This window comes from Lemur catta, chromosome 1, assembly GCF_020740605.2.
Source record: "Lemur catta isolate mLemCat1 chromosome 1, mLemCat1.pri, whole genome shotgun sequence".
NCBI lineage: Eukaryota > Metazoa > Chordata > Mammalia > Primates > Lemuridae > Lemur > Lemur catta.
The window spans coordinates 243,491,167-243,502,463 of record NC_059128.1 but is presented as its reverse complement, the minus strand read 5'-3'; the positions used below and the strand labels follow the sequence as shown (position 1 = coordinate 243,502,463).

The 11,297-nt window shown below is 36.7% G+C and overlaps 1 pseudogene; it reads right to left on the bottom strand.

The window, feature by feature from the left end:
• Positions 1-7,482: 7,482 nt before the first annotated feature.
• On the bottom strand, positions 7,483-8,406 carry LOC123642412 (annotated as a pseudogene).
• Positions 8,407-11,297: the final 2,891 nt, after the last annotated feature.

Sequence of the window (11,297 nt, the reverse complement as noted above, 5' to 3'; positions counted from 1 at the left end):
GAAGAATCTTGAACTTTATTGTTCAAGCAATAGACATGAATGAAAACTTTTATGACAGAGAATAGCATTTAAGATTCCTTTTAAATGAAACAATTGGTCCTGTAGAAAATCAGCTGCAAAAAAGGAGATACTGGAGCCAGAGATACCAGTCAGGAAGCAGTTTCTATTGTCCAGGGATCCCAAACCAGAGACACATCAGAATTGTCTGAGGAGCTTTATGCCAAAATATATAATATGAGGGATTAGTGTAGAAATAGATTCAGTGGTTCAAGAATAAAGTACAGAAATATGCATTTTTAAAATGCTATTCAGGTATTTCAAATGATGTGAAGTACCTAGTCATGTGTGATAAGACGTTTTGACTGATTAGGACAAAGGAATAAATCCGAAATAATTCAGAATGCAGAGTCAGCAGGACTGCATGACATATTAGATGTGAAGAATATGGTCAGTGAAAGGAAGAGCCACTCAGTGATTCAAAATGATGTTGAGAACCCAGATTCATTGGCAGATGTATGGAATGAGCATCCTCTGATTATCAAAGTGAGATGTAAGTAGGAGTAGGACTCTATTAGAGCTTAATAATAAAGAAATTATGACACAGGAGTCATTCATATAGTTGAAGACATAGTTACAGATGCTGTGTGCATTGGAGAAGTGAGCCAAAAGTAAAAGAGGAACAGAGAGGAAAAAAGTCATACTAATCAGGCTATAAAGTGGATATATGTCATTTATTTGATAGCCAAACCCTAGTCCCCTTTTCTACCACATGACTCTGGTGGCCACAGAGAATACTACTTACTCAAGAGTTTTTCCATCCATCTTGCACCTAGAGTGAGGAGACTTGACCTAGGTTTGGCCAGTCAAATCCACTACCATAGATTTGGAATTTGGAGAGTGGGAAACAATGGAAAGGGAGCAAGAAGAATTTTGGATGCAAAGGCAGCCAAAGCAGCTATATGACTCAGGTGGGGCAAGGGCAATATATGTAACCTAAACATTTGTACCCGCATATTATGCTGAAATTAAAAAATAAAAAAGACTCCAGTAGATACATCCCACACAGCAACAAAATTGATAGTGTGAACTGTGGCACTGGAAAGTTCAATAGCAGTAAGAGTAGCTGTCATTGAGCTTGATTTTGGATGTTGACTGACTTCCTTCCTTCCTTCTGTTCCTGCCCATTTTTACACTGGATTCCTCCTACTTACCTAGTGTTTCTGTATTAGAGCCATTATCCATTGAATAAATTCACTTCCTATTGCAACTAATAGTCCTGGCTGAAACAAAAGAGAGACAAGGGAGAGACCAGATAAAGATACTGAGCAGAACGATTACAGAAGTAGGAAGAAAACTGGGAAGCTGAGTGTCATAGATACAAAGAGAAGAAAGATACTCAAAGAGGACAAAGTGAAGCATTGGCCCAGATGCCAAAATAAATGCTCCAGCTGGACAAGTGAACACAGATCGCTGTGTGTGAAATAAGATTTTTAGTGCCTTTAGCGAGAGCAGTTTCCATTCATGGTAGAATAAAGGTCAGGGAAGAACAAGAAACGGATGGGAAACAGGAAGCACAACAGAGAGGGGTGTGAAGTAGAACACTCCAGGTAATATGGAGGGAAGTTAGCATTTGTCTTCTGCTCATAGACAAGACTTCTCCATATTTAATAAAATAAGGTTTCAAAACTAAGGAGATGAAAGCAAGGCAGGGAGAGGAGAAAGGAGACAGGAGAACTGGAAAGGAAAATCTGGGTGGTGAAAACAAAACAGAGCAGAACAAAAACCAGAAATAGGCAGAGAACAAACAGGACATATGAATAAGTATAGGAAAAACAAGCCAGAGAAGAGAGAGAGAGGAAGTATCAGAGAAAGGCTGAAGAAGTATGAAACAAAAAGGCTCAGAGGCTTGGGGGTAAATATAAGTCTTAACTCTGGAGTTCATTAAAAGATGCGAATTCTGGGAATATTTTCTTTACTTTTACTCAAAATTAAATTATAGTTTCCCGTGAAATTTGTATATGAAAATGAGATCTGATCTGGAAATTTATTTAAAAACTTTGTGTTGTTCATAATTATATTAGCACTGTCTAAAAGTTCTTTCCATATTTAAAAGTTACTTTATCTTCTTTATTATAGTTAATAGAAGTACTTACTCAAGGAATGCTTCTGGCTTTACTTGACAGCAAATTCTTTCCAGCAATTTTTCTTTTTTGGCAGAATAATATTGAGCCAAGAATTCAACCTAAAACAGCCTATATAAATGGCCAACACTAATAATTCCAGATGTACTGAATTGGGAATGGACTTTCTTTCATGCAATCTCAAATAAGAAATAATTAAAATAATTGACAATGTCAAATTCTGTTTGCATATGGGTATTTTTTAAATAGACATTAAATTATTTTCAGAAGTTAGTGAAAGGATAGATGAGCTAAGTATTTAAGCAATACCTTAAAAGTTTAAACAAGAATACATATTTAATTAAATAGAATGGGTCTTTTTATTAGAATCAATATAAACATATATAACAATCATTGCAACTGAATCTTTAAACTCAGTTTTAAATTAGTGTTCTGGCTCACCAAAACTTACCTTATCAGGTCATTAACAGGGTAACAAAATTACCCTGGTTAATAAAACTAACAGCGTAATAAATTAACAAAATAATAAAACATTGTTAAAGGGAAAAATTAGTCTTGTATCTAATTTGCTTGTCCAGGCTTTAATTGTAAAAATAAAGAATACAGATAATTCACTAATAGTTTTCATTTCCATCTGGCTCTTTTGACTTCTTATAAACCCAATCTTAAATAAAAGTTTTAACTTTGTATATAAAGAATAATAAATATTATAGAAATCATTTCTCTCTTACTCATATCTTGACGGAAATTGTGGATATCCTTTAACAGTGTTAGGCTTTCTAAAGTAGAAATAAATACAATTGCAGTACAGAAATGACAAAAACATAGGTAGCAATTCTTAGCACACTGATTCTTTTCAGAGGCTTCATATCCCAAGCTAAGGAAATGTATATATAAATTTTCTTTGAAAACAAGAGTCAACCAGTTGTACAACTGTGTGCTTTTGTTCAAACAGGAAAAAGTGGGGAACTGAAATTGCCCCCAGAGAGCATGAGGATTCCCTTCAGGACAAAGTTTGAGGTCCTGCTGGGCATTGTAGGATTGGACGTGCACAAGAAGTTCAAATTATCCCACAGGGCATTACAGCCTTTGCAATCATAAATCACAAGTCACCCTACACAGTCCTAGTTTTAACCCCTGAAATCACACTTTATGCCACCATTTTCCACCGCAGATGACACTTCTGACATGTTTGTGAAAATGCAGTTTATATACAAAATTTGTTGCTTTGAGTGCTTTGATTAGTATGGTCGCATCTGAGCTAATCAAAACATGATTTTAATGAAACCAAAGATCTAGATTGTCCTTAGAAGGAAACTCCAAGTAAAATTGTCCTCCCCATGCAAACTACAGCTCCAATCCTAGAGATATACCTAGCTCAAATGTTATGCTGAAATCAGTCCAAGCAAAGCTCAGAGGGAGGGGTAAAGGCAATCAAAGACAAAGGACATCTGTGGGGAGGTGGCCTAGATCTGTTCTTCCCAAACTTTAATGCCTAGAAAGGTCTTGGAGACCTTGTCAAGATGCAGATCCTGTCTCAGTAGTTCCAGGGTGGGGCTCAGCAGTCTTCCTGTCTAACAAAGTGCCCTGCCTGTGAACTTGCCATCCGCAGGGCCTTCATCATTGCAGGGCCTGGATTATCACAGAACCCAGATCACTGGAGAAGGAAAAAACGGTGAATGGTAAATGGTAAATGTGGCAGACAATCAAAGAGAGAAACAGGAAGGAGCCAGTTGAGGCCAGGGAGGCAATATGAGTGGGATTGCAGGGGGCTTGGAGGCCAGGTCAAGGACTTTGCTCTTTACCCCAACACCAAGAAAAACTGTGGAGAGATCATGAACATGGTTGTAACATGCCCAGATTTTCCCTTTGAGCATTAACTTAGGAATTGGTCAATGAGCATTTATTCAGAGAAATAAAATTTTTTTTTTTTTTTTTATTTCAGCTCATCATGGGGGTACGTAATTTCAGGTCATATACACTGTCCATGTCCCGCCCATCCCCCCGAGTCAGAGTCCCAAGCGTGTCCATTCTCATTCTCCAGACAGTGCATCTGGCACTCATCAAAACCACAATGAGATACCACTTAACTCCGGTGAGAATGGCCTTTATCAAAAATCCCAAAACAACACATGTTGGCGTGGATACGGAGAGACAGGAACACTCATACACTGCTGGTGGGAATGCAAACTAGTGCAACCCCTATGGAATGCAATATGGGGATACCTTAAACAGATTCAAGTAGACCTACCATTTGATTCAGCAATCCCATTATTGGGCATATACCCAGAAGAACAAAAGTCATTCTTTAACAAAGACACCTGTACCCGAATGTTTATAGCAGCACAATTCACAATCGCAAAGATGTGGAAACAACCCAAGTGCCCATCAATCCACGAATGGATTAGTAAATTGTGGTATATGTATACCATGGAGTACTACTCAGCTATAAGAAATAACGATGATACAACATCTCTTTGGTTCTCCTGGAGAGAGCTGGAACCCATTATATTAAGTGAAGTATCCAAAGAATGGAAAAATAAGCAGCACATGTACTCACCAGAAAACTGGTTTCCCTGATCATCACCTAAATGCACATCGGGGAAGGATACCAATTGGATATCAGACTGGGATGGGGGGGTGGGGGGAGGGGATGGGTGTATGCCTACATAATGAGTGCGTTGCACACCCTCTGGGGAATGGTCATGCTTGAAGGTGCAGACTCGGGGAGGTGGGGAGGGGATGGAGAACTAAAATTTAATTTAGATTTTTGCCATTTAGATTCCAGATCTACATAGTGGTAGGTAACTACCTACACATTAAAGTGTTTTTCATTTTTTTCAATTTTAATATCCACTGGCAAGATGGGGGAAAGCAAAGAGCATATTTTGGTTAGATTCATTAATCAATTACCTGGTTTCCTTACAATATTACTAATGAAAAAGAAATATGTAGAGAAGAATGGCATATATAAAATCATAATTACTATGAATACTCAGCCGAAAAGTGGAGTAAACAATATGATATACCAAGATAGCTGTTGAAGACTGAACTCTGACCTATTTTTCTCTTGCCCAAATTCCTATCTAAGAGGTCTGGTGGATCAAGCCTACTAAAGACAAAATCTCATTGAATGGATTTTTATTAACTCAATGTATTAAGCTTATTTTCCAACCTGATTCTGGTATAGAATCACATGACAGACATGTCCCCTGTATTGTAATTATATTACAGAAACTGCTGTGTTCTTTCTTTGAATTCCTAGGGTAATAGGAATGTTATGCTTATTTTGATCTTCAATCAATAATAACCTTTCCATTTCAATAATTAATCCACTATACTTTTAGTAATCATTGATGTTTTCATTGGAGCACTGCCTTTCACCTGTTCTATTATTCTTACTTTACCCTTTATAATTGTTCAGATAATCCAGCAACTGAAGCCTAGTGCTTTCCCAGTGAGTGATGGCATCTGGCCTTTCTCCGAACGTGAAATTCTTTCTACTTTCTTTTCCATTTTAATCACCTTTCTCTTTACTGCAGGCTCACCTGGACTCGCAGTCGACTTTCACTTTGGAGACATGGTCATAACGGTAAATACAGACTTACAAAATTGAATAAAAAAGTTAAGACGAAAGTGATGCTGTGCTTAGGCAACCATAGAAACAATGAGACTAGCTATTAGTGTAAAGGTGCTGCACCAACAAACCACTTAGACCATGCGGGTTTGTTTACATGCATGAAATAAACTAGTTTCTGAATTATAAATTTAATTATTTCATTGCAAATTATCCTTATGGGGAACCTTGGGAGAGTCCAGTAGTAAATACGGAACGCTGTAAGTTCGGTTGTCTGTTACCCAGAAACTGCTTGTATATCATCTGTATCATGTCATATATATCTTCATGTAATACAATCTGTACATACATGTGAATAAATAAATGTATCCATATGTATGGATCTATATACATATACAATATATTTACATAGTCTTATAGTAATGACAGTCCATTCAAAATTATTGAACCAGAATATGATTTAATCAGAGTTCTGCTTAGGAATGATCATCTGGAAGCAGTATTTAGGCAATAAGAGTGTAAAGGATGGGGGGGATAGTAACTAGAGTTTTTCAAAACAGAAAGATGAGCAGTTTTAGGGTGAGGGCCTGTGTGGTATCAATAGGAATGGGGGTGGAATTTTAGTGTTGAGAGAGGAAGGATGTGGGTGACCTGAAAATGGATCTCCCATTAAGCTTAAAGAGGAGGTATTGTGAGGAAAGCTAAAATTCAAGGACTTTTCAGTCACAAAACATCCAAACCCTTGTTCATTTTTAAATCCTTTCCAGCCACCTACTGGGCACTATGAGACCATATCCTCTTAACATTATTTCATCTTTGGTAATATGCATTTACAGCCCCTTGATCTCAGTGGCTTATTGAAATATTACTGATTTCACTTTCTTATTACTTTCATTTTTTTCTAATTCCAGGAATATTGAGATCATTTGCTTTCCATTCTGCCACTTTTCTGTTTGTCTCTACACCCACTCTAACTTAATTTTTCAATCTAATCTGTTAGCTATATGAATCAGCAAATCTTTCCACATTGCCCAGTATCATACAAACACACCTGGGCAAAAAGATGTCTTTGAGGACATCATAAATAGAGGCCACTAGCCTCTTTTCCTGATAGAAACAGGAGCTAAGAACATTGTGTTAGACTTTGGCCCTGCCTTCACAGTCTTAACTCACTTCTCCTTTTTTTTTTCATAATTGCATTACCATTCTATTTATTTCTACATGTGATATGAGTTAAATTCCTACACGAAGTGAAATTAACCATTTCCCAATAAACTAGAATAAAGAAAACTTTTGAGGTTAGCTGATTTCCTGGAATTTTCATCTGCTCAACTAAACACCAACCTGCCTCCACAATGCAGTTAATGAGATATGAATCTCCAGACTATATAGTTCTGTCAGCTGTGCGATATATACCACTCAAATCCTTTTGAGAGGAGCTATAGTACCTTGTCACTTAGTGACTCTATAAAGCCACATGAAAAACATTTAATCCTCTTAAATGTATTCATTTGTTTCTGCTTTAATCTAACATGACATGAATAGTTGATTAAAATTCTTTATATGCTTTTGAATTATATACATACATATTTTAAGGAGTTTAATAAGTCATTAAACATTAATTCATTAAGAATATTAAGTCATTAAAATGCTAGGACAATTATAATTATTGAAAAACTTTGAACATTTAACAAAACACAGCCACATTTGACCTACAAAATTTTGTAACTTTTTACTAAAATGAGAAGAGATTTAGTATGAGAACTAAGTATTTCTTTTTAATATTTTTGAGAGTGAATCTATGACTTGCTTAATTCTCAGGCTGTAGATAATTGGATTTAACAGAGGAATTATGACAGTGTAAAATAGACAGTCTATCATATCTTGATCCTCTGTTTCTGCAGATGCAGGGCGCACATACACGAAGAGAAGAGGGCCATAGAATAAAGACACAGATAAGAGATGAGCTCCATAGGTGAAGAAGTCTTTCTTTATGCCTTTGACAGACTTTTTTTTAAGATTGTAAAGAGGACAAATGTACAAGAGACAAGAACAGTCACAATGGTGAATACTTGGACCTGAGAACACAAAAATCATTAGATAATTAATAGAAGGGTCAGTACAGGAAATTATAAACCATGGGATAATATCACAGCAAAAGTGATGTATTATGTTGGAATTATAGAAGGTTAATCTGCATGTAAGAACATCACGAATTAAAGCATGAAGAAAGCCACCTACAAAAGATAAGACTGAGAACCGGATGCATGATACATTGTTCATGGTCACTGAATAGAGAAAAGGTTTGCATATGGCTACATAGCAATCATACGCCATTGCTGCCAAGAGAAAACATTCTGTGGTTCCACTAAATGCAAACAGAGAAAGTTGTATCTTACATTCAGAGATAGATATCACCTGACACTTAGCTGAGACGTTGACTACCATCTTGGGGGTCACTGTGGAAGATATCCAAGCATCCACAAAGGCTAAAATCCCAAGGAATAAATACATGGGGATCTGAAGGTGAGGGTCATTCCAGATGAGTGCAATTAAGCCAAGGTTTCCCACGATGGTGGTGAGATATATCACCAAGAACACTAGAAACAGGAGAATTTTCTGCTCTGATTGATGTGTAAGTCCTGTGAGAACAAACTCGATCAACAGTGTTGCATTTTCTTTTTCCATATCGTCACTGCACTTCCACTGAAATGAAATGAAAAAAATGTAAAAGAATATTCCCTAAACTTATAAAGTGAATACTAGGGGAGAGAAATTGATACAAAACCATTCTCTTACAGTAACTTTTTAATTTCATTTCATATTACTGCAATAAATGGAAACTATTTTTGGGAAATGAAATTGAAATAAATTCAATTATTTTAGTTCTAAAAATACAATCAAATATTCTGTTTCTTTAAAAATGCTCCTCAGGTGATTAAAATGCATTAAAATACTTAGTCCATGTGTAATATGATGTAGGGAATAATGAGAAGGATGAAGAAATAGATTCTAAAGCAATAAGATTTTTCTACTGATTTTCCTGAGTTCTAAATAGATTCTTGTTATCAGTCCTTTATCTGATGTGTAGTATGCGAAACTTTTTTCCCATTCTGTAGGTTGTCTGTTTATTCTCGTGACTATTTCTTTGGCTGTGCAGAAGCTTTTTAATTTAATCAGGTCCCATTTATTTTTGTTGTTGCTTGGATTGCCTTAGGGGTCTTCTTCATAAATTCTTTGCCTAGGCCAATGTCTGTAAGAGTCTTTCCTACATTTTCTTCTAGAATTCTAATAGTTTCGCACCTAAGGTTTAAGTCTGTTATCCACCGTGATTTGATTTTTGTGAGAGGTGAAAGCTGTGGGTCCTGTTTTAGTCTTCTACATGTGGCTATCCAGTTTTCCCAGCACCATTTATTGAATAAGGATTCTTGTCCCCAGAGTATGTTTTCATCTGCTTTGTCAAAGATTAGATGGCTACATGAGGATGGTTTTATATTTAGATTTTCTGTTCTGTTCCACTGGTCTGTGTCCCTGCACTTGTGCCAATACCAAGCGGTTTTAATAACCACAGCCCTGTAGTATAGTTTGAAGTAAGAAAAAAATCAAACAACCCTATCAAAAAGTGGGCAAAGGACATGAATAGAAATTTTTCAAAAGCAGATATAAGAATGGCTAACAAACATATGAAAAAATGCTCAACATCTCTAATCATCAGGGAAATGCAAATCTAAACCACAATGAGATATCACTTAACTCCAGTGAGAATGGCCTTTATCAAAAAGTCTCAAAACAATACATGTTGGCGTGGATGTGGAGAGACAGGAACACTCATATGCTGCTGGTGGGACTGCAAACTAGTGCAGCCCCTGTGGAAAGCAATATGGAGATACCTTAAACAGATTCAAGTAGACCTACCATAAGATCCAGCAATCCCATTATTGGGCATCTACCTAAAAGAATAAAAGACATTCTATGACAAAGATACCTGCACCTGAATGTTTATAGCAGCACAAATCACAATTGCAAAGATGTGCAAACAACCCAAATGCCCATCAATTCATGAGTGGATTAGTAAAATGTGGCATATGTATACCATGAAGTATTACTCAGCTATAAGAAATAACGGTGATCTAGAATGTCTTTTGTTCTCCTGGAGAGAGTTGGAACCCATTCTATTAAGTGAAGTATCCCAAGAATGGAAAAATAAGCACCACATGTACTCACCAGCAAATTGATTTCTCTGATCATCACCTAAGTGCACATTTGGAAATAACACCAGTTGGGTATCCAACAGAGGTAGGGGGTGGGGGGACGGGATGGGTATATAGCTACATGATGAGTGCGATGTGCACTGTCTGGGGGGTGGACACACTTGAAGTTCTGGCTCGGGGGTATGGGGGGGTGCATGGGCAATATATATAGCCTGAACTTTTGCACACCCATAATAAGCTGAAATAAAAATAAAAACAAAAATGTTATTTCTTCAATAATAAATTAACCTTAACTTACTATAAAAAAAAATAAATAAAGCAATAAGAATATAGAGTCACTAGGACATAGGAACATAGTTGATATCAAAGTAGAAGTCACTGAAGGAAAACGGAGTCACTTGGTGATTAAGTAGATTTTCATCCAAAATAGATTGAGAACTCAGGTGTATTGACAAGTTTGTAGTGTGAGCATCCTCTAAATATGAAGGTAAGATATACTTAGTAATATAATTTTACTAAAAATAATGACTTCAGAGTTATTGGGTAGATGAAGGCATAGTTATGGATGATTTATCCACTGAAGAGTATACAGAGAAAAGAGAATAAGAGCAAGTATAAAACTTAAAAAAGTTATGCTAAAGAGGTCATGAAGGGGATAGATGTCATGTACTATATGTCTAACACCTGCTCCCCTTTTCTACCATGTGAGTCTTGGTCATATACAGGGGATTTGACATAGATTTGTTCAATCAAACCCACCAAACCTGGATTTTGACATAGAGAGATGGAGACAAATCTATATGGACAAAAAAATTTTAGTGCAAAGGCAGCCAAGACAAAAATATCAAGATTCCAGCACATGCTTTCTGTATCCATTACAGTGGCACTGATAGTATAAGCTGTGTCATGGGAAGTTCTGCAGAAGTGACAGCCAATGTCATGAAGCCAGTGTTGGGACATGGTATTGGCTGTTGAGTGGCTGCCTTGCTTTCTTCTGTTCCTGCCATTGTTTTCCAGCTAATTCTTCTAACTTCCCTAGAATTTCTATGTTCGAGCCAATTTCTATCCAGTAAACTCATTTCCTATGGCAACCCAAAGGCCTGGATGTCCAAAGAGAGACAAGACAGAGACAAGAAAAGGATACTAAGCAGAGTGATCAAGGGAAGAAGCAGGAGGAAAACTAGAAAGCTGAGTGTTGTGGACGTAAAGAAAGTAAAGATAGAATGACAAAAAAGTACATTGCCAAATGCCAAAATAAATGCTCTTGTAGGACAAGGAGTGAACAGAGATCACAGACTATGGAGATGGATTTCTAGTGGCTTTAGTGAGAGCAATTTGCCTGATGCAATAGAATTAAGGAGAGATAAT